The sequence below is a fragment of the Saccostrea cucullata genome, unplaced genomic scaffold (assembly GCF_032062105.1).
Source record: "Saccostrea cucullata isolate Sc308-1 unplaced genomic scaffold, CSIRO_AGI_Scuc_v1 ctg131, whole genome shotgun sequence".
Lineage (NCBI taxonomy): Eukaryota > Metazoa > Mollusca > Bivalvia > Ostreida > Ostreidae > Saccostrea > Saccostrea cuccullata.
The window spans coordinates 246,876-270,599 of record NW_026930457.1 but is presented as its reverse complement, the minus strand read 5'-3'; the positions used below and the strand labels follow the sequence as shown (position 1 = coordinate 270,599).

Here is a 23,724-nt window from a genome sequence, read left to right as displayed (position 1 = left end):
TTTATTGAATAGTGCATAAAACTGGTATTTGAATACATGTAATTCAAACAGTCTTCGTGAGTTTTCATTTTGAACATTGATTAACAGCATTAGCTAAAAATTATAAATGCAATTCAAAGTTTACGTTGAATATGTTAAACGTAAAATAATAAATGATAATACTTTTGAGTGTTCGGGGCTATGGCTTTCCTATTTCGCAGGAGTATTTCTAGTGACAAGACCTACCTTTGGGTACAAGCAAATTTAAACTTTGGACCTTGACCTCTGGAGTTTGACATGCATTTGAGAAACTTAAACCCTCGCCATAAGCTGTCATACTGAGGCATCATTGTTTCACAAACAAATCTTGTTTATCCAGGAAAAAATCCAAAGACAACGAAGCAGTGGTGAAGTAATATAGTCTTTCCTCACATGAATAACGATTATGCCTGCAGAAAAGTTATCAATCACTTTATACTTAATATTAATAATACCTGTTTTTCATAATATATTATGTTATACAGTATATGTTACAATTTATTGTTTTTTATGTCATACTGTGGGTCAGTTTAGATACCACAAAGTACCCTGAAATAAGGGTGCAGTGTAGAAAGGGTCCCTAACTCCATAGAAAGACAGTTGGCGTAACTTGTCCAAAATAAGCCCTATCTGATGAAATACAATTAACATCAAGCAGAGGTACTCAACACGATTCTAGTAAGCATTTACTGATTTACCGACATTTGAATCGCTAATCAACGACTTCACTGAGTTTGCATGAAAATCGATGTAATTATAAATGATATAATAAATCTGTATAAGCATAGTCACAAATTTAAAAGGGAGAAAGTGTAGTGTCAGCCAAATTAAATATATAACAAGAAAAAATTAGAGATTTAATTATCCAACTGCGAGTTTTCTTCTTTATTTTTGGCATTTATTAGAAGATCTCTACTGTACTCAGTTTTTTTTTTAAACTGGATGAGGGGCACAAAGATACTCTTGCCTCTCCCCCCCCCCCCTCTTCAAAAGTGATGATGGGTACAATAGTCCCCTATGCATCTATTTACTGAAGTCTCTCCATCTCCTTTTTTCAAAATATTTTTGAATTTGTTTCAGCCTATAATCGTACAAAAATTGACCAATTAATTACTGACAAATCACAGTTAAAAAGTGCAAACTATTCACCATTGCATTTTTGTGATGAAAAGTGATATCAAAAATAAAGATCTCATTTAACACATTTTACACTTTATGGAACTCAAACTTTTTGTTATGCTGTGTTTTAGGATAGTTTATAATTTAGTTTTATCAATAACAATTACAAGTAGATGATTTTTTAAAATTTAACTATCCCTACAAAACTTTCAAGCATTCTAATTTGAATGACTCTAAACAATATGGAAAGAATATGATAACTCTATATATACCTTCTACTTAAACTGTCAAATTGCTTTATCACAGATTATTAAGTAATTTCTTTGATCCAAGATATTGTTTAAAACCTCTAAAATTAATATTTCGAAATTTCCTTGAAAATGACCCCTTGGCATGGATACCACTCCTTCAGAGGAAACCGATGTCCATTGCCGGAATAGATGCTGACATGAAAAAGATCCCTTTCAACTCTGAGAACAGAGTACAGGTCCAAATTTGCAGTCCTCTACCGGAGAAAAGTGGTGTCTGAATAAAGTGAAACCTGTTTAATCCGACATCCATTACAAATGTGTCGGAAAAAAGCAAAGGTGTTAGATTGTGCAGTGTAAAAACAGGAAATATGGTAAAAAGGGAAAGGAATTTCACGTTGGAATTCACAGTGTTACAGACTGTTCTGGTGTCGCACTAGACAGTTAAGACTGTTTGTGTGAAATTAAAAGTGTTTTTCTAGACAAAACAGACAAACAAAATACTTGTTTTAAATGTCAATGGCTATCAATACGTTGCATTACTTAGAATATATCTTAAACAGTGCATACAAATGGTATTTAACTACATGTTATTGAAACAGTCTTCGTGAGTTATCATTTTGCAAAATAATAAATGCTGCTGAACGATTTCGTTGTATAATAAACGATAAGATTTTTTATGCCCCTGTAATCGAAGATTTGAGGGTATATAGTTTTGCCATGTCCGTTCGTCTGTCAGTTTATCTGTCTGCCTGTCCACAAAAACTTTATAACATTGCTCATAACTTTTGAGTAGGTGGGACTTTCCTATTTCATAGTTGTATTCCTTGTGACAAGACCTTTCATTAGGTACCACGAAAATATGACCTTGATCTTTGACCAACTTTAAAAACTAACTTTTAAGAATTCCAAACTTTAGCACTGGCCATGACTTTTGAACTGTTGAACTGTGCTAGCACTTTCAAACTTAACTTGTGTATATATTGTGACAGGGTTTTTCAGTGGGTGTAGATATATTTGACCTTTTGACCTTGACCCTAGAGTTTGACCCACTTAAAAACTTTAACCTTGGCCTTCCGTTGGCTACCAACAATTTTGATTGACCTTGACATTTTGAGTTGACATGCATTTGAGAAAATTCATCTATCGCCAAAAGCTGTCATATGGGGGCATCAGTGTTTCAAAAACAAATCTGGATATTCAGGAAACACTTCAAAGACAACGATGTAATGGTGAAATTATAATAGTTTTTACTCACATGAATAAAGATTATACTTACAAAGAAGTTATCGACCACTTTGTCTTAATATTTAGAATACCTGTATTTAATTTTAAATTATGTGATACAGTGTTTTTTTTTTTAATTTATTATTTTTATGTCATATTGTAGGTCATGCAGTTTAAATACCAAAAAGTCCTTAACTCCATAAAAAGACAGTTGGGCGTAACCTGTCCAAAATAAAAGATTCTAGTAAGCATTTACCGTTTGACCGACATTTGAATCGCTATTCCACGACTTGTTTGAGTTTGCATGAAAATGGATGTTATTATAACTGATAAATAAAGCATTTATCAAATCACCAGCTCAGTCAGATATTGATATCCAATTATTATATGAATCATCACTGGGATTGTTCGGGCCTTTATGAGTCAGCGAATTGTCTCAAAATTGCACTTATTACTGCTATCTATGTATTTATATTTTCCCAACTAGGCAAACATTAAATTGCGACTGGGCGCCATAATTGCATGACATTGTTCTGATATAAAGAATCAGTTTATCGTGCCTAACGCCGTGTGTATTGTTCACTGATCAATCTGCATGAAGAGTAACAGTGTCTTATTTTCATTTTTCTTTCAAACAAAAAATTTACCACAAGAGATTTTGCTCATTTACTTCTTATTGAATTTGACAAGCTTTGAAAATTTACAAGCCTGTTTGCGTTTTAAAATTGTATGGTCATCATTTAAATCTAGGCCATTTCATTTACTATCAGGTCGTCTCATATAACGTGCGGTCACCGAAATTAATTAAAATTTACTTTTCTGGATATGATAGTTGTGTATAAAAGTAAAATTGTCAACGAATAGCAATTTGAAAAAAAAGTCAATATTTGAATTGCAATTTATAAATTGGAGGGTACGAGTCAGAATAATTCTCTTTCTCTCAATTTATTTAATATTTGGATATAATTAAGTCACTTTCTTTTGTTTGATTGATTTTATTGTAAGTATTATCGACCTAAAATATTGGTCAAAGCAGGAAATGAATCATACTTACATGTATATTATCACAATATTCCTAATGTATTTATGTATATATACATATATATGTATTTGCAAACATGTTTACTTAAAATTGAAATTAATGATTTTTAATCAAAATTTTCTAGGTTGGCATAGATATCTTTTTACTAATTGATGAAAATTATGTAAGTTGATGCTTATTTTATTAAGGATTGATTAATTGCATGTTGTTTAAAGTCCCTCCCGAGAATTTTTCACTCACCTGGAGACGCCACCACTGGCCGATGGAGAGCTACAAATTTTGTCCTATACTCGGCACTTAGGGCCATTGAGCAGGGAGGGATCTTTTTCGTGCCATCACCTACTGCGACACGGGGCCTCAGTTTATAGGTCTCATCCAAAGGATCGGTCTCCACGTCCCACAATGGTATTCGGACCTGCAACATAAGGATTGAATCCTCACTTCGCGACTCTAGAGCAGACGTTCACGTGGGCGACTATTTTATTAAGGAAAACAATTAATAGTCTTGACGTTAATGGTAATCTAACAAAACTGTGATAACGTGATTACATCAATTCTTCTATCGTCTGCTTCCTTTACTTTTATAGCAATGCAATCTTATCATCTTCATTTTGGGTTTATGTCTTCTAGTTGATTCAATATGCAAGAGCATTCTCGATGGAAGAACATTTTTAAAACGTGGAAAGCAATTGAGAAACAAGTTGATGAAACAAAGATAATCACAGTGTCGTTTAAAGTTATGATTTTGCATGTTCTATCGTCGATATAGCGACCTTGAGAGCATATATAATCTAACAATAAGTCAATTGCTAACTGTCCTTTTTATACCATTTGTTAATGTACTAGTATTCAGTGTACTCACTGAATAATCTTGCTAGATAAATACAAGGAAGACTGGTAGACATGGTTTGTTTACTCCTCCATTGCATCTTATCCCACCTATAGATTTTAGAAGTTACATGTATGTGTTGAGGTGCTTCTGTTTTGTATTGTCTGAATGTATTTTTGAAAGTGAATACTGTTCGTTTTCTCTATATTTAATTCTCATGAGGTGAAAAAAAACCCAAAAGCTTTTATGTTTTGATATATTTTCGTCAAAACTCTGCAAAAATGTACAAAAAAGGTAAAGAGTTGACAAGTTGGTGTTAATATAAAGAAAACGTACGTACACAAAATGTGATAAACTCTTGATCACGATGTATTTGTGGTAATATTTCGTAAGGCGCTGATTGCGATTACACATTCAACATCAAAATATTTTTCAAGCGTAGGTTTGTCTAATCTTTCTGAAGACCACACAATATCAAACCAGTCATTGGAGGAAGAAAGTCTCATTACGCGTGAATAACATCTTGACGATGCCCACACATTTATAATGTGATTTCAAACGAAAATCAGAGAATATTTTCCAAAAATAAAAGTAAAGCAAATTTTAAGAAATCTAACACTCATCTGATGCATGTTTATGAAGGAAATTTTCATTGATAAATAATTTTCTTCATTTGTGGAAAATTAATTGAATAACAAAAACATTTGATAGAATATCTGGCTTTTTGAAGAGCTTATTTTAGTTGTTCCTACTTTTAGTTATTTGAATATAATTTACTTTGACCTTAGAATCTAACTTTTGGTTGATATTGATTGTGTTTAAAAGATAACTATAGGAATTAAGTCTTCGTATGAAATGTCAGCAAGTTTATCAAGAAATATGGAAATAACGAACAGTAAATATGTAGGACTCCAAAGTGCGAAGGGACTCCAAAGTCCGATGGTCACCCCAAAGTCCGATGGTCTGTGCCAAACCCCGATGGTCTGACACGCCAAAGTCCGATGGTACTGAAAACAATTAACGTTTATGACGTCATAGTACTGCTACGATGCCGCTCCATGCCAAGTACCATTTTTTAAAAAATAAATACAAATTATCTTAAATTCAAAGACTAACCCTTTTGGATAAAGACTAACCCTTTTGGATAAAGGTGCAATACTAACACTTATCAGTCGAAAAAAGAGTAACAACTATGTAACCTAAATATCTTTGGTGGATGCAGGACTGATCCAAATCGGTCCAATAGTGCGCGAGGACTAATCTCTCGGGTGGGTTCTAAGAAACATATTAGCGTTCATGACTAACCCTTATCAGTCAAATTGTGAACGAGGACTAACCCTAATACCTTTTGTGGGTGAAAACAATATGCAAAATCAGTACAACTATATACACTGATTCAATTAAGAAATAAACAACAATGTTAAAAAGTTCTCTTTCTCGGTGAGCTTGATATAAAAGATACCACAGAGTCTGACACCTCTGTTTTATATTTGGATAATTTAATCGAAAATGACGTTAAATTGTTATCTAATAACAAAGCTTTATAATAAACATGATGACTTTAACTTTAGTCATCAACTTCCCTTACTTATGCAACAGTATACCTTTGTCACCTGTATACCCTGGTACTGAATTTATTTTTCTCAATAATTTCGATACAGAAGAGCATGTTTTACGTATGAACGATATCTGAAACGAGGTATGTTATTGAAAAACAAGTTAATGAAGCAAGAATATCAGCCGTCTCATTTAAAGTCAACATTTCGTAGGTCCTAGGGTCGATACAATGACATTGCCATCAAATACAATTTATCACAAAGTCAAATGCTTACTGACTTTTATCAGACTGATTGTTAGGCCATTATTTGCACACGCAGTTGTCGACGGATTTCACCATTTTCTTCCCCGAACATGACATGTTCATGGAGCACACGTCGGGTGTGACCGATCTTAAGGGAATGATCACTCTTTCATGGCACTTGATCCCACCTCTGATTTTTTGGACGTCCGTGATTGCTCCGCTCCTATATATATGTTTTGTAATATTTAGTAGACTTTTGGGCTCGGAAACTGTTCTTTATCTCCACATATTTCATGCATTTTAAAGATCTTGGTCATGACAATGCCTTTTTGTAATGTATGTAGATACAGAGAAAGTTCGCAGTTTTTACCCTTCGAACATTTATACGAAACCAAGGAGAGTCCCTGAAAGCTCGATCTGAAGCTTATTTGCCAAGGGATCCTTTGCACGGATGTTTGCACGGTTGCGTGATTTTTGTGGGAAGAAACCGAGGTAGCTTGACGAAACCCATGTGCCAGAGCGAGCGACCACATTACCCTATCATATATGACCACATACAAATTCATAAAAATGAGCTAAACACAGTTTCACAGTTGATAAACTAAGTTCATCGACTGTGAAATATAGTTTACAAACCGTGAAATATAGTTAACAATTCGTTAACTATAGATTTCATCTTTAAAACTTTATTTAACGGTTATGGCACGCCAAATTCACAAAAATGAGATAATCATAGTGTCACAATTGATAAACTAGGTTTATTGACTGTAAACTATAGTTTACAAACCGTAAACTATAGTTAACGATTCGTTAAGTATAGTTTTTATCTGTAAAACTATATTTAACGGTTGTTAACTATAGTTTACGAATGTTAATTTAAGTTTATCTGTCTGTAATAAAGCGTTAACAATAGATTTTGTTGATAAACATAGATTCACGTTTGTAAACTATAGTTTACAATCGTAAACTATAGTTAAGAGTTGTTAATCATAGTTTCACAAATTGTGAAACTATATATATCAGATCGTTAACTATAGTTAACGGTTTGTAAACTATAGTTTACAAATCGTGAAACTGTATTTATCAGATAATCTCTGTTTTGCAATCGCAAATGATTGTTTTCGGTGTTAAGTATAGCTTACGGTTGTGAAACATAGATTATCGCGTTAACTATGGTTTACAGATGTGAAATATAGATTAACGTTGTTAACTATAGTTTACGGTTTGTAAACTATAGTTTACAACCGATAAACCTAGTTTATCGATTGTGAAACTATGATTATCTCATTTTTGTGAATTTGGCGTGCCATAAACGGTTGTTAACTATAGTTTGCGAATGCTAATCAAAGTCTATCTGTCTGTAATAAAACGTTAACAATAGTTTTTGGTGATAAACATAGATTCACATAGATTCACGTCTGTAAACTATAATTTACAATCGTGAACTATAGTTAACAGTTGTTAATCGTAGTTTCACAAATCTTGAAATTATATTTATCAGATCGCTAACTACAGTTAAGAGTTGTAAACCATAGTTTACAAATTGTGAAACTGTTTTATCAGATAATTTATGTTTTGCAATCGCAAATGATTGTTTTCAGTATTAAATATAGTTTACGGTTCTGAAACATAGATTATTGCGTTAACTATAGTTTACAGATGTAAGATATAGATTAACGTTGTTAACTACAGTTTACAGTCCGTAAACTATATCTAACAACCGATAAACCTAGTAAACTATGTTTAGCTCATTTTGTGACCACTGCCGAAAGCAGGGATCGAACTCTGATCGCAGCAGTTAGAAGCGAGTGTGCTACCTTGAGATCCTTTTTTTTTTTACCTGTGTTATAGTTGCTCAGGTAATAGACAGGCACAGTAATACTTTGACATTGTATCTACGTTGGAGTCGCTAAATGCATGCGAACAGAGGAAAAGAAAACTTGAGTGAACAATTCATTGTCAAGGAATAAAACTAAGTAGCAATATCATGCAAACATCACCAAAGCTTTATAATGCATTTCGATTTATTGATTTTCTTACGTTGCTATTAACTAAATCAGACAACAATTTTGTCCGTAAATTATATCAATTTTTATTGCAAATTTAAGGAATAAAAATTGAAAACAAAAAGCATTATATTAGAATGTAATGATAAAGAGTTAACAAAAATATTTTTATGGTCTGAATATTTTTTTTATAATCTAGCTTTGATGCGGTATTAAAATAGTCTCTTATTGTAGTATTTATTCGTCAGAATACGTAGAGCATCAATGACCAGACTGATTATGTTCAATTATTCAATTATCTTTCAAAAGATATTCCTAGAGGTTCCAGCCAGACGACAATTATTTCTGCAGACGATCGTCTGGTGATCTTGAACTTTTGTCCGTCAACACATCGATCTCGTGGGACAGGAACGGATAGTCTGTGTGTTCAATGGGTTCCCAATGTGCTTTACATTAATGTTTTTTCCATCGATTTTTTGATTGCGTTCCGAGACAGTCAAGCTCATTAATGGTTTCTGGGCAGATTAATAGGCCAAAAAGAAGTGAATGAAACCTGCCGACTTGGTCACTGACTGTTGATAAATGACTGTACAAATGGAGAAGTCTGACCCAGAATAAGATCTTCTGGCTTACCAATGACGGCGGGACACAACCAAAAACAGTAGGAATTGGATCTAACATTTAATCCAATCACAATATCATGTCAACAGAGCACAACATCAAATAAATTTAAATAAAGAACAAGGGAAGATAATGATATTTATGGAGTAGCTGGGTTTTGATTTTTTGAGTGAAAAGAAATAAAAATCTCCATATGAAATCGATATAGTCCATAATCTTAATGGTAGTGAGGAAGAGAAATTGTGTACTAGTAAGCATAAAAATGAAATATATGGAGATAACGAACAGTAGTAAAGCTAAAAAAAAATCATTAAACAAAACAGGAGCAGAGAAAACACGGACCTCTAATACGTTAGAGGTGGAATCAGGTGTCATGGAGAAGTAAGCATCCACTGCTGACCGGTCACACCTGCTGGGACCTCCCTGTCGTGATCGGGAATCAACTCAATGTGCAAGCAATGGACTAACAATCAGCATGAAAAACGTCAGCAATTATTGGTTTTTATAAGCGGTCTTAGACTTAGGTGTCGTGTTGCTACAATATATTAAACTTGCATTCAATTTTGTTAAAGATATAATTTAAATATAAACAATATGGACTAGCTTCATGAAGAGAAGGATTATATTTATATCTTTCAGGATGACTGTAAGCCATATAACTTGCAAACACTTCTTGAATATTTTTAGATTTCTGCTTATTGTATAACAAAATCTAATAAACATGCAAAGTAAACCATGCAAGATATTGATTGAAGAAATAACGTCATTGGGTTTTTTTTTCAGAACAATAAGCAGTTGTGTATTTATTTATAAGAATAATGATATAATTTCGAGGGATCTTAACCAATAATCATTAATTTTCGTGAAAGTGGGTTTCTATGTAGTACTCAATCATTACTGAGTAATTTTTCATTACAGAATAACGAGCAGGGATCATCTTTTGACGTATAAAACATCTACCCTTTTGTTTGTAGAAAAAATCTTCAGTCTTAAAATCTGTATACCTTATCGTGAAGAAAAATGCCCTCTTATAGATTTAAATTGGTATTAATTTTTCTTATTTTAAATAGACTGAGAATTATGAATCAGGGGACTCGTTGCACAAATGCTAACCTGAGGTCAATTGAGAACACAGCTGTGTTATGGTGATGTCAGTAAATCTTTGTATGGACAGTACACATCCTTTGGATTAATATTAACTCAAGTACTTCCTGTATCTCAGTGTTTTTGTCTTGTTTTAAAAAGATTCGTATTATATAGAGAATAAATAAGAGATATAACAGTTCGTTTACCTTTTCTATACCGTTTAAATATTTATAATATTAAAAAACCACTTGTCTTTATTTTAACATCATACGAACATTAACAGTTTTGGACAGGGATAAATTTACCTTATATATTTCTCTTGGTTCCTTCCATTTTTAAGAATTGCTTATTTAGAGAAATATGATTATTGCTAAAATTTCTTGGGTGGTCGTTCATTAAAAAAAAAAAGTTACTAATTTTTGTTGAACACATCACATACCCCCATTTTAAATGCTTAAAAATTTAAATAAAATTTTATAAATTTTGCAATATTAGTATATATTTAACCAACATGCAGATTATGTCTTTTTTTTTTAGGTCACCTGAGTAACTCAGGTGACCTATTGCTATCCGTTTTCGTCCGTCGTCGTCCTTCGTGTGTCGTGTGTTAACATTTGAACATTTTCAGCTTCTTCTCTGAAATCACTGAACCAATTTCAACCAAATTTGGTATACAGCTTCTATGGGTAAAGGGGAACAAAAGTTGTGAATTTCATGGTCCCCGCCCCCCTGGGGCCTGAGGGGTTGGGCCAAAACCACTAAAATTAGTGCAATCTTTAAAAATCTTCTTCTTTACTCCTGGACATCAAGCAGGCAAACTGTTGGCATGAATGTAATGAGCATTGAGTCCTCTACCAAAATTGTGAAATTCATGACCCCAGGGTCAGGGGTTCTAGAACTAGGGCGGGGCTATATAGATTATATAGTGAAAATGCATTATTTCTTTGAAAATCTTCTTCTCTGCTCCTGGGTTTTAAATAAACTAAGCACATAGTTATGATGAGCAAGAGTGCCTCTTCCAAAATTGTGAATTTTATGGCCCCAGGATCAGGGGTTCTGGTGTTAGGGCGGGGCTCTATTGATTATATAGTGAAAATGCATTTATTCTTTGAAAATCTTCTCTGCTTCTGAGTATTAAATAAACTAACTAAGTACATAGTTATGATGAGCAAGAATGCCTCTTCCAAAATTGTGAATTTTATGGCCCCATGATCAGGGGTTCTGGTGTTAGGGCGGGGCTCTATTGATTATATAGTGAAAATGCATTAATTCTTTGAAAATCTTCTTCTCTGCTCCTGGGTATTAAATAAACTAATTAAGTACATAGTTATATGTATGATGAGCATGAGTGCCTCTTCCAAAATTGTGAATTTCATGACCCCAGGGTCAGGGGTTCTGGTGTTAGGGCGGGTCTCTATTGATTATAGTGAAAATGCATTAATTCTTTGAAAATTTTCTTCTCTGCTTCTGGGTATTAAATAAACTAACTAAGCACATCGTTATGATGAGCAAGAGTGCCTCTTCTAAAATTATGAATTTTATGGCCCCAGGGTCAGGGGTTCTGGTGTTAGGGCAGGGCTCTATTGATTATATAGTGAAAATGCATTATTCTTTGAAAGTCTTATTCTCTGCTCCTGGGTATTAAATAAACTAAGTACATAGTTATGATGAGCAAGATTGCCTCTTTCAAAATTGTGAATTTTATGGCCCCAGGGTCAGAGGTTCTGGTGTTAGGGCGGGGCTCTATTGATTATATAGTAAAAATACATTAATTCTTTGAAAATATTTTCCTTTGCTTCTGGGTTTTATGCCAATGATCCAAGTATATATATTTATGATGAAGAAAGGTGCATCTAGCAAAGTGGATTTTTTATGCCCCTTGGGTCAGAGGGGGGGGGGGGATGGGGGGGTTACATAGTCTGAAAATAAATTAATGCTTTGAAATCTGCTCTTTGGTATTAATCAACCATTTTATAAAATTTGCAAAATTTTGAAATATGTGGCCCCTGGGTCCGTGGTTCCTTTGGGATGAGGTGCACAACTGGGTATAAAGTGGAAGTGCATTTATTTTCTCTTTGTTACTCTGATCTACCTCTGGGTATTAAGTAAATAGAGTAAGCATTCTAAGTTAATGATTATGATGAGCAATGGTGCCTCTTTCAACATTGTGAATTGTGAATTTCATGGCCTCTGGTTTAAAACACGAACCAAATTTAATTGTTTGAAAGTTGTTACACAATACTCAGGTGACCTATAAGGCCCGTGGGCCTCTTGTTATTCTGACTCAATTAAAAAAAAACATTAAACAAAATATTTGATGTCCTCAACAAAGTTCACTCAGCGTGCACAGACACTCAATGTTTGACGTCTACCGTGAAGGATTGCGGCAATGATTAAAATCCAGGGTTCTGCTTTCCCCCAGAGACGGCATGTAATAATGTTTTCTATTTCGATTTCCCTCCGACTATTATTGATAGTCTGAGAGTCATTAGATATGCATTCAGCATTCAAGGCCAGTTCAAGGAAACATATTTTTTTCGTGGCTTACTCAAAAAGTAGAGAGAGAGAGAGAGAGAGAGAGAGAGAGAGAGAGAGAGAGAGCTAGCATTCTCGTTATTTGCCATAAGGAAAAAAAAAAACATCCAGATATGGTAATTCATTTTGTAGAAATTATTTCCTCTTGAATTACACGAACAATACTAAAAGGATCCTCAGGGTAATTATTCCTCAAATAAAGTACAAATATGTCTGAAGTATGAACAATCATTATTCACTTAAGAAGATAAAAATTTACAGTTGTATTATACTTACCCTCTTAAAAAAATACATATTCTTCTTCTGTATTTATCTTATCAAAACATTTTTATTAATCCTGTAATAATGTTCATACAACTTGCCTTTGCAGACGAAAGAATATTTGTCAGTAATTCCATACATATTTTTTAAAGTCACAGTAACATGCATATGTGTGCATACGGGTATATTTCAACCAAAAGATTATTGATACTTTTATAATTTCTAGTACTAACAAATATACAGTACTTTAAGGGAAAATTACAAAGAAGTTTCATACGTGAATCAAACTATAAAGAAATATAGAGATATATTATTTTGAAATCATTACAAATGAACAACATAAAAACTTACAACTTTTCAAATTCAGATATTCGACCATTCCAATTCAGATATTCGACCATTCCCAACGATTAATTTAAGTTTAGGCGTTTTGAAATCATTCACAGCTTTTTTTAAAGTAAAAATGGAATTCGTACCTACCACGTCATTGTAATTACCAAAATTACTTTGTTAAAACCAAGAATATGATTGTAAACAAAAACTATGACGTTGATATTAGAAATATTAGAAGGATGATAGAGTTTCTGTTTAACAATACCTGTGTTGTTTTTGGAGACCAGGTCTTCCAACAATTTATTGAAATTCCTATGTGTACCAATTCCCACCCGTTATAACAGACCCATTCTTGTATTCACATGAAGTCGAATTTGTTTAAAATCTTATACGTGAAAAGAAGAAAACACTTCCTATGGCCTTCGACTTGGCATTTAGATATATCGGTGACGTATTGTCAATTAACAATGGTTATTTCCATTCTTATGTCGACACGATATACCCATATGAGCATAAAATAAAAGATACCCCAGAGTCTGACTTCATGGCAATGAATGAAATTTACTGAGACTTTCACAAAATCTTTTCTACAAAGTGTCATGCACCTCTTATTTTTCTTTTTTATCAGACACATACTTTGCGTTTTCCATTCTTTCTATAATATTGTTGGGTACCAATCTCTTATCCACAACTCAACCTATACCAATAAATTAAATTTAATGATTCTTTCAAAGATTCTTTATTACACATTACCATTGTGCATCTCCTATTTTACTTTCCGATCTGAAACATTTCTGGTCTTCCATAACCAAATATGGACTTTGCCGTCATAATCATATGGGGGATGGGTTATCATTTTGTAAGCTCGGTGCTCACAGTACTTATAGTTTAAATACCGCTTCAGGGTAAAATGCATATTCAAGGCAAGTATATAATTATTAACGAGTTCATTTTTATTGAAAAGGTGATATCTATAATGTCAAAAAGCCTAGACTTCAATCTTTTGCGTGGGATGGTTGTATAAAATGTATAGAAGTGTCGCGTTTAGTTATCGACTTTTAGTAAAATTTTGTGATTTTACATTTTCTAAAAATATCCACATTTGAATCACATCACTTCTCGAATATACTGTTGTACAATACTCCAATGTTTATCCTGAACTGCTATAAATATTTTAATAAAGAGTAAAGAAAGAGGTTTGGTCGAACATTAACTGGAGACCGCTATGTATCTTTGTTAACTAATATTTTTGTTGAGTTTTGAAATCCAGTAAAAGTATTGTGATTCAATTTCATTTTGATTGTTGGGAATGCCAAAATTTTAATTATAATAATTATAAAATATATATTATAATTGTAATAATAATTAAAATATTTAACATTGACATATGATTTTGAAGAATTTCTCCTTTATGTGTTTTAGATCAAACAAATCAATGAAGTTCTCGATACTTGGGTACCAGTTATATGTTTTATTGAAATCTAATAAAGTGGCACACGAAAGGTAAGATGATATTGAAATATTGTAAATAATGAAAAATTCTTGTTAAAGAACTTATTAGTCATACTAAAACTAAAGTATAAGAAGGTTTTTTTAATCTGTCATAGATTATTATTATACCCCCCGCTTGAAAAGTGGGAGGGTATATAGTAATCGGGATTTCCGTCCGTCTGTCCGTCCGTCCGTCTGTTACGCTTTAGGGTACCCATCTCTTATCCGCAACTCCTCTTATACCAATGAGTGAAATTTAATGAAACTTTCACAGAATCTTTATCATAGATTGCCATTGTGCACCTCCTATTTTACTTTTTGATCCGACACACATTTTGGGTTTCCCGGCCACAGCAAAACATGGACTTTGTCATCAGTTATAATCATATGGGAGGCGGGGCGTATCATTTAGTGAGCTCATTGCTCACAGTACCTCTAGTTTGTTTATGATTGGTGGATCACAATGAAAGGTCAACCAATCGTATTTTCTTGAAGAGCTATAAAGGTGATAAAAATAATGAACTATTTAAAGATTTAAAAAAAATTTTGGTGGTACAAAATAAGCTGATATTTTCCATTAATGTTATATAACGGGTTATTGAAATGTGGTCATACGCAGCCAATGTGGATTTGGATCAAGCCGTAAAGATATTAAAAGTGCATGGACACAGATGTAAACTTAATATTTTCTGTATAATATCACGACTTATAGATTTTAATAGCATTTCACACAAATATATATTAAAAGTTTTATTTCATATAAAAGTTATTGAAACTTTAAGTTCTTTGATGGGTTTAATTGACACATCTTTACATTCTCACAAATTTTACTTTTATTCCTAATACTTACATGTAGGAAAACTGGCAATCTTGTTGTGTATTTATGAAAAATATTTTTGGGTTCTTATCCAATATCTCTGTTAATTTTGTGTAGACTTTGACATTTTTTCTCACATGGATTGAACTTACTGTAATCTTTAACATATGCACGAATTGCGAACCATAATAATAACCCTTTAATTTTTGTCCGATGCATCGTGAAATGATGATATATGTACTAATAAAAATTATCATTTTACACCAGTTGGATTAGCTCCCTTGTATTTTAATGAAAGAAAGACAACTCTAAAAAGAGTCCACCATCGAATCATGTGTAGTTAAGAAGCCTCCATTAGTGCTAGAGACCACCACCTGGTCGAGTAGTAGTACTGAGGCCAACCGTCGTCTTTAAGTACACAACTTTGTAGTTGCACTGAAGCCGACCTTACTTTTAGTGTCCACTCTCCAGTCATATCTTACTTCTAGTGTCCAGCATCTGGACTTGTACATGAAGTAGTACTGAGTCCACCCTTAGTGACTAAGTTCCACCACCTGATCATATAGTTGTTTTAACGAGGCTGAGTCTAATTCGAGTGCGCATGATAACGGAAAAATACGTCGTCAATTCAGTGTATAAATAATGAACTAACAATAAGTAAGGATTATGTATCCAATCAAATGGTAGACAGAAACCCCATATAAGCAAGTAAAAAGAGTGTATTGCTACACAGATAAGGGCCTTTGACGATAAAATATGAAGAAAACGCAGTTTTCATAAAGTTCTGTTGTTAAAGAAGAACGTTTTTGAGTTTTTTTCTTGTCGGATTTTTTAAAAAAAATATGCAAATTTCTAATTCGAACAACAGCTTTAGCTTGTACAACGCTTATTAATTTATATTCAGATCAAACCCAATGATTAAATCCCACACTACATGCATTTAATAACGAACTATATTCTATGGCGGAAGGTTTCTGTGCAGTGAAATGTTTTATGCTGGTCCTAAATTATATATGAAATCAACTGTCATGAATTCTTTCATGTTTGACAAATACATGTATAGCAAATATATTTTGAAAGTCATTGTAAAAAATAACTCAATTTAAGATTTGAATTAACAATATTTCAGTAATTTCTTCAAATGAAATCATAGACCCTCACTTTAAATTTTCTTATCTGAATATATAAGATAATTTCAATCATTCTGTTCGAATTATGTAAAATGACATTTTTTTAAACGATCAAGATGTTTACGTTATTGCTTATGTAATTTTTAATATAGGAAGAAAAATAACATATTTATGAGTGCAGAAATGTCAAATCTCATTGACTATGTGTAGTAAAAAACATTTTGTTGTTTGCAAGAAATATTTGAGGATATAGAATCATTAATTACGTCGACGGGGGATTGTTTGTAATATGTGTAAATACAATAATATTGGTCTATTGCTAGGAGCACTGACTTTTACAGTAGACGGTTTACTTTAACATTTAAACCTGTGTCATGTTCGGAGATATAGAATTAATAATAAATAAGAAAACTGTCTAGTGGTCATAGATATGGCGTTTGGGACACTAGTATGTAAAGGTCGGTATTGTGGGCAGGGTGATTGTCAGATTCTTTATGGGCAACTTATATATGTTTTTTTTTCTCAGCCTTTTATATTTTTATCGCAAAAGAGCTTCCTTATATTGTCTAAGTGTAAAAGTCAGCGCTCTTCGCAAACGTCGAATTACATGTATGTAAAATACACTTAACATGAGTAATTAATTTTAGTCCGGCATAAGTTAACTTAAAGGTTGTGGAATATATTAATCTATTTTCATACGATAAGACAATTTTTCATACTTATTGTTTGGGCATTATATACACGCTAAATTGTCGACGGATTTTTTAATTACTTCCCAATCTAGCTGCAGATCTGTAGCGTTATCGGTATGGTTTTTATATATTTGTCTTTGAACGGTCAAAGACAAATATATTAAACCATAACGCTACAGATCTGCAACTATTCCCAATCATAAAAAGGAGCACACGGTTGTTATGGGCAGGGGATGCTCACTCCTCCATAGCACTTAATCCCACGTCTGATGTTTTGGAGGTCTGTGTTTGCTCTGCTCCAATTTTGTATTGTTTAAAAGACTTTTGAGCTTGAATACTCTTCGTTATCTCAATATATTTCATTCTTAGTGAAGATAATTTAAAAGTATTAACTAATTATTTTACAGAATAATCATACAATAAAAGAAATCGAACAAAAGGAAAAGAGTACTCAGGACTCAACACAATATACATATATCTACTATTACCAGCTAGTGTTCTGGTAAACATTCACAATTCAGAATCCTTCCTGTAAAGGTGATACATAGACTTCAAATTATCACCAATATTACAGTAGAACATAAGTAACTTATTTTAATTGATAAAATGACGTCGACATATCTTATAAAGCTTGAGTTCAAGGTTTCAATTAGCAAGATCATCTTGAACGTCTCAAGACAAAACTACGACATCTTTTACCAGGAAGATAAATTTTTCAGTTATGCTTTTTAGTGAAAGAGTTTTCTGCGGCGTAGCTAGGCTCAAAATGAACTGCATGCTAAAATTGGCAAGGGGTCTGGGGGCGAAGCCCTGGTGGGGGCCCAGGGGGCGAAGCCCCCGGAAGCTCCTGGATTCTGACGATTTAAAAACTCATAATATCATAAAATAAAGTTAAGAAAATGCATGTCTTGACACCGTTTTATCATTAGAAATAAAACCACGGAGCCTTTATGATAGTAATCTTGGCGAGACCCGTCGAGACTAAAAATTTTGGTCAGACACCAGACAAAATTTTTAGTCTCTACTGATCTCACTGCGATTATTTTAAGAGACGGTTTTTTTTAATCTTAAATCAACGTTGAAGCAATACGGGCTATCGTAGTTTATTAGCATCTATTAACTAAACTGGTGATTTTTTGGCAAGTATATAAAAAGTTTTGGCAATGTTTTTTTTTTCAAAAATTATTAGAAAAGTCGGGAAAAAAACAAGAAAATTCGGATTGTTTTTTCAGCTAGTGGACAAATTGAAGCCGATAGCTATAGGCCACCAAAGGTAAAATAATAAAAAAGAAGTTGCCCAGAAGAATCTAATTAAATTCACATGATATATTAAATCATTTGGTCTATTAAACCCTAAAATTTAATTAGAGTTGGAAAATTAGATGATTACGGTTTATCCACATTCATAATTTTATGGGTTCAATGTAGAAAAACTGCATTTATTTTCATTAAAAACCGTTTAGATAAATTAGTAAAAGTATGATGAAAATTATGTTAATTTGGCTGCATTGTTAACATACATAATTCTATTTTTTCATTACACCCGTAGAAATGCAATCTTTAAAAAAAAATATTTCTACTAAATAATTTTTTTTTTCAAAAACTTATGCCATCACATGAGGGCGGAAAATACCATAAAAATCAATAAACTTTTTGAGGTTACCCGCCTTAATTTTCCAACTCATATAAATAAAACATGTAAAGAAAATTTTCATGTGTATCAATCACATACAGTGGTTGGTTTCTTATTTCATCGTTAGCATACATGTACTTATACGTTTATCAATTTCTTCATGCCTCATTTTTATTTATCTATTTATTTTATTTTATTAATTTTTTTTTGGCAAAATGATGTGCATGCTCGAGCATACAAGCATACATGGTAGCTACGCCACTGGACTTTTTATGAGACTTTTAAACAAGAATGAAGAAGTAAGCTTAGAGAGAGATGAGCACTATTAACCTCAAATTTCTCTTGCGTGTTGGTTACACCCAGGGTTGTCCAGTAGTGGCATAGAGAACTGCAAAATATTGACGCACCGACAACCATCATTCAGGAAAGGTCATCTGATATAATATTGACATTAAGAACAGAATTTACAGTGAAATTCGGCTTCTCTGCGCAATGTTGTACGGAATCATAAATTTTCGAAGTCTTCCGCATTGGCGTTTGACTAATGATCATTATTGGCCGCTCATTAGAACAAACTGTCTGTATCCAAGACGTCAATCTAGTCAAAGAGTGGGTGCAATAAAATCAGGAAACTAAATTTTTCCCTTGGTATCTGCATGAATAACTTAATTTTTTTTATGCTTTCGACATTTCTTAATAAACTGATGTTCATGTGTGGGAGGGTCATTCAATAAATAATGTTTTGAGCATGAAGGCTTGCAAAATAATTTGATATACAGGAATCCAAATACAGCTTGAATATACCTTGATACAAGTCTGTAGGTTTAACATGTGGGGGAAGGAGGGGGTGGGGCTCCAAAAAAAATCTGCGTATTACAGAGCTGTGATACACGTGTACAATCAGATGCTATGGATTACATGTATCAAAATAGCAAATTTTTAAAACGACAAAACTATAGGCTAATCGGAGACAAAGTTGAACTATTTTGCTATGAAAGTACCGTACTATCAGTCCAAGTAGGCAGATCACTGTAGAAATGTGAACGAACCTACATGAATATGCACTAAACTTAGAAATTTTCTGTAATTGAATTTCGGTTAGAAACATATGCATATGGTCCACGTACTGCAGTCCTTTTTTAAAGGACAGCAACTTGTTGTTATCATTTTTTGCTTTGTCGGAATTCTGTAAAATGCTGTGATGATTGAATGTTAAATGTCTCAACAGCGTCTTTTGTTGTAAATCTAGCATTTTCAGATATCATGAGGCACACAGCATCGATATTTTTTGGTATAACCACACATTTTAATATACCGGTTTGACTGTAATGTTATAACTCTCCTTTTTCCCTTTTGAATTATTGAATCCATCCGAAAACTATTCAGCGTTAAAGATCTTTTTAAATATAAAAAATCATGGCTGTGTGTACTATATATGATCTATATAAAAATATTAAGTTCAAACAATAAAAGCAAGCTTTTCTGACTTGGATTGTCATAAGAAAATTTTGATATACTGAGTATAATATATAAATCTAGCACCATTCTTTGACAAAAACGTCATTTGTCATTATCTTTATGGACAACCTGCGTATGGAATCATTTTTAAATATAACACCCGGTATTATTCTAATTTCTTCAAAATTTGCTCTCAATTTCTTTAATTTTTACGCTGATACAGGCTACTTTCAGAAAAGTTAACGGAGAAGGGATTTTCGGCTTCTTTGTCAGCACTACATGTTGACCATTTTTTACGCCACCGTAATCAAAGATTCGGCCCTGTTCGTCCGTCTGTCTTTCTGCCTGTTTGTCTGCAAAAACTTTAATATTGCCCATAGCTTTTGAGTGGGTGGGCTATGGATTATATATTTCTTGTGACAAGACCATTCTTTGGATACCACAATATTTGCCCTCTTGACGTTGGAGTTTGATCCACTTTTTCAAAAACTTTTAAATAGTTAATGATAGGGCTTTCATACTTCCCATGCGTTTTTATTGTGGTAAGACCTTTCAGTGGATGTATATATTTTCCCCCACTTTTAAATAAAACAAAAAAACCTTGGTCATAACTTTTGAACGTTTATTACAAGGGCTTTCATATTTTAAAGATACATTTCTTGAGACAAGACCTTTCTTCGGATACCAAATATTTTGATCTTGATCTTGGATTTTTACTTGCGTTTGAGAAATTTCAATCACTGTCATAAGTTACAATACGGGGGATTCAGTGTTTAACAATCACATCTTTTTTCATTTCCCATTAAACAACTTCCAGGTCAAAAATAGTTCAAAGCAATGAAGTTGAGTCAATATTCAAAAGGGTCAATTTGAAACTTGTTGAAGATGTTGAAAAAGACCCAAATTATAAATTGCATGACTTTTTGTCTCAAATTTCAAAGGTTGAAAGCAAACCCCGGTTCAATATTCAACGCTGAAAAATGAACCATGAGTCAATTTTCAATATTCAACGTTACACCGGTCGACAGTGGATGCTTACTCTTTCACGATATTTTATCCCAACTTTGATGTTTTTAAGAGGTCCGGGTGAACTGTTGGAGATTGTATTAAGAATCTACATGTAGGTATTTATATGGCTTTCCCCATGATTACGAATTTTTAATATGTATATATATATATATTTAAAAATTCTTTACAAAACATTGTTTATTGAAATACTGTGTAAACTGAAATCGTGGTAAGCATATTAGAACGATATTAAAAATCAAATTCAAATAAGGTAATATCATTTTTAAAATCGGGAAATTCCGAGCTTTATTGCTTTGATGTAATTTGCGACAAATCGTTGGTTAGATAAATGATGATTGATCTAATTTTAATTAGATTGTTTTCGAAGCACCTGGCTCTTTGAAATGAAATGTGCGGGTAGTGAATCTCTTAAAAGAGTGAAAAATTCTTGTCTAGAACGTAAAATATCCTAAACATACACTTAATAAAATAACACCTTTTCGTGGTGTTGTTTGAATTTACACCTTCAATGTCTTTAGTCTGAGGGCTACAAATCATGTGCTCATTAATAAATTTACTGATGTATCAAGACGATGTCGTTGATGAGTATGCTGATTTAGACCTTAGGAAGACTAAATGTTTTTTGTTTCTTTACTTTACCTCTATTGATATCCCCAAACACCACTTATTGGCTGGAAGATTGCCTGAACCCAACAGGTACAAAAAAGGCGCGACAATATACCAATAAAATTTGTTTTAAGCAAGGAATGGATGCATGCATAATATCGAATAACATTCTCTTACATATGCAAAATTGATAACACTCTTTTCACTGTCTACTTTACAAGTGTGCTGTCTTATTCCTCTTAGGCTTGACTAACAACTGTAAAACACTTTATCCGATCAAAACAAGGAGAGCACGGCGGTTGTGACTGGTCGACGGAGGACGTTTACTCCTACATTAGACCTGATTCCACTACTGATGCTTTGAGACGCTCTGCTGTTGACTTGTATTATTACATTTGTATTGTTTCAAATGACTTTGAGCTTGATTACTGTTTGTTATCTCCACGTTAAAAAAATGGGTCCTTTGAAAGACAGACCGTCTTCTGGGGCAAGGTGTGCATCAATGTCTGTAAACTTAACTTTTTCTTACGGAATACGGAGATTAACAGATCGTTCAGTTTCCGTCTAAATGCTCTTCCATTGATTTGTATTGTTTATACGGACTTTTGAGATGGAAATTGTGTTCCTTATCTTCATTATTTCAAACTGAAACTATCGGTATGACTGGGCTTATGCAGTGTTTCAGGGACAAAATTGTTTTCAAATGGTAATGAAATCACTATAATCATCATGAAGAATAAGTATTTAAATTTAATTTAAAAAATGATATATTGAACATAAAATTATTTTCTAATGTTTTTATTTTCTTGGTAGAAAGTTATAAACATGAGTAATGCGCCATAAACCCAGAAAACTTACCAAAATTTACAAAAAAAAAAACAATATTAGACAGAGACAAAATCCCCAGACAAACATAACACTAACATTATTTTAAAATTCTTTTACTTTTAAATATTCTACCTTTTTCTGATTTTTTTTTCGTCTTAAGGAAATTATGATAAAGAGCTGAAGAATAGAGACACTGGATAAAGACAGAAGCAAACTTAAATACTTGGCTAAAAAATGAAAATATGGTCAAAAACTAGATATCACGTAAGGGTTTTCAGTCTTATTAAATAATATCTGTTTTGTAGAAATAAAGTAGGCAGAGTTTTCTTAAGAAAAATTATTTACTGCCATAGTATTTATTTTGATTTTTTAAAAATTATCTTTGATATACTATTTGATGAAAACATGGACAATAAATTATCTACTTTCGTAAACTTATATAAATGATTTAACCAGAAAAAAAAATCATTACCCCCCAAAAAAATATATATATGAGATTTGATGGTTGATTAGTTTTCGATGGCTGAGGGAAATTGATGTACGTATGTTTTTATCTTTTTTTGACGTTGTACGCGTTTGACTTTAAATTGTTTTGGATGTTAGCACAATGATTCTTATCAGGATTCACAATTATAACTAGGAGTTATTAAACATTATAATTTAATTCAAGATATTTTCCTTTTTTTTTCAATTTCAGGCATTTCCATCTATCTATGATGTAATAGGTTTTTGAAAAAATGTTGAGATAAATTCTCGCCTTATAGAACAATATATATCTTTAAAAAAGTTTTTATTAATATGTGTAATAAAATATTATCAAATAAAGATTTTTCTTTGAAATGTATATTTTCGTCATTTAAGAAATTGTTTAATCTTTAAACATTGTTTAAAGGGCAATACCTCTTCTCCATTCT

The 23,724-nt window shown here is 32.6% G+C and overlaps 1 long non-coding RNA gene across 1 annotated transcript; it reads left to right on the top strand.

Moving 5' to 3' along the window:
- The first annotated feature begins 5,482 nt into the window (after positions 1 to 5,482).
- On the top strand, positions 5,483 to 23,408 carry LOC134228669 (uncharacterized). The gene is made up of 3 exons (XR_009984045.1): positions 5,483 to 5,548; positions 14,549 to 14,629; positions 22,226 to 23,408. It is a non-coding gene; the product is annotated as an uncharacterized LOC134228669 (long non-coding RNA).
- Positions 23,409 to 23,724: the final 316 nt, after the last annotated feature.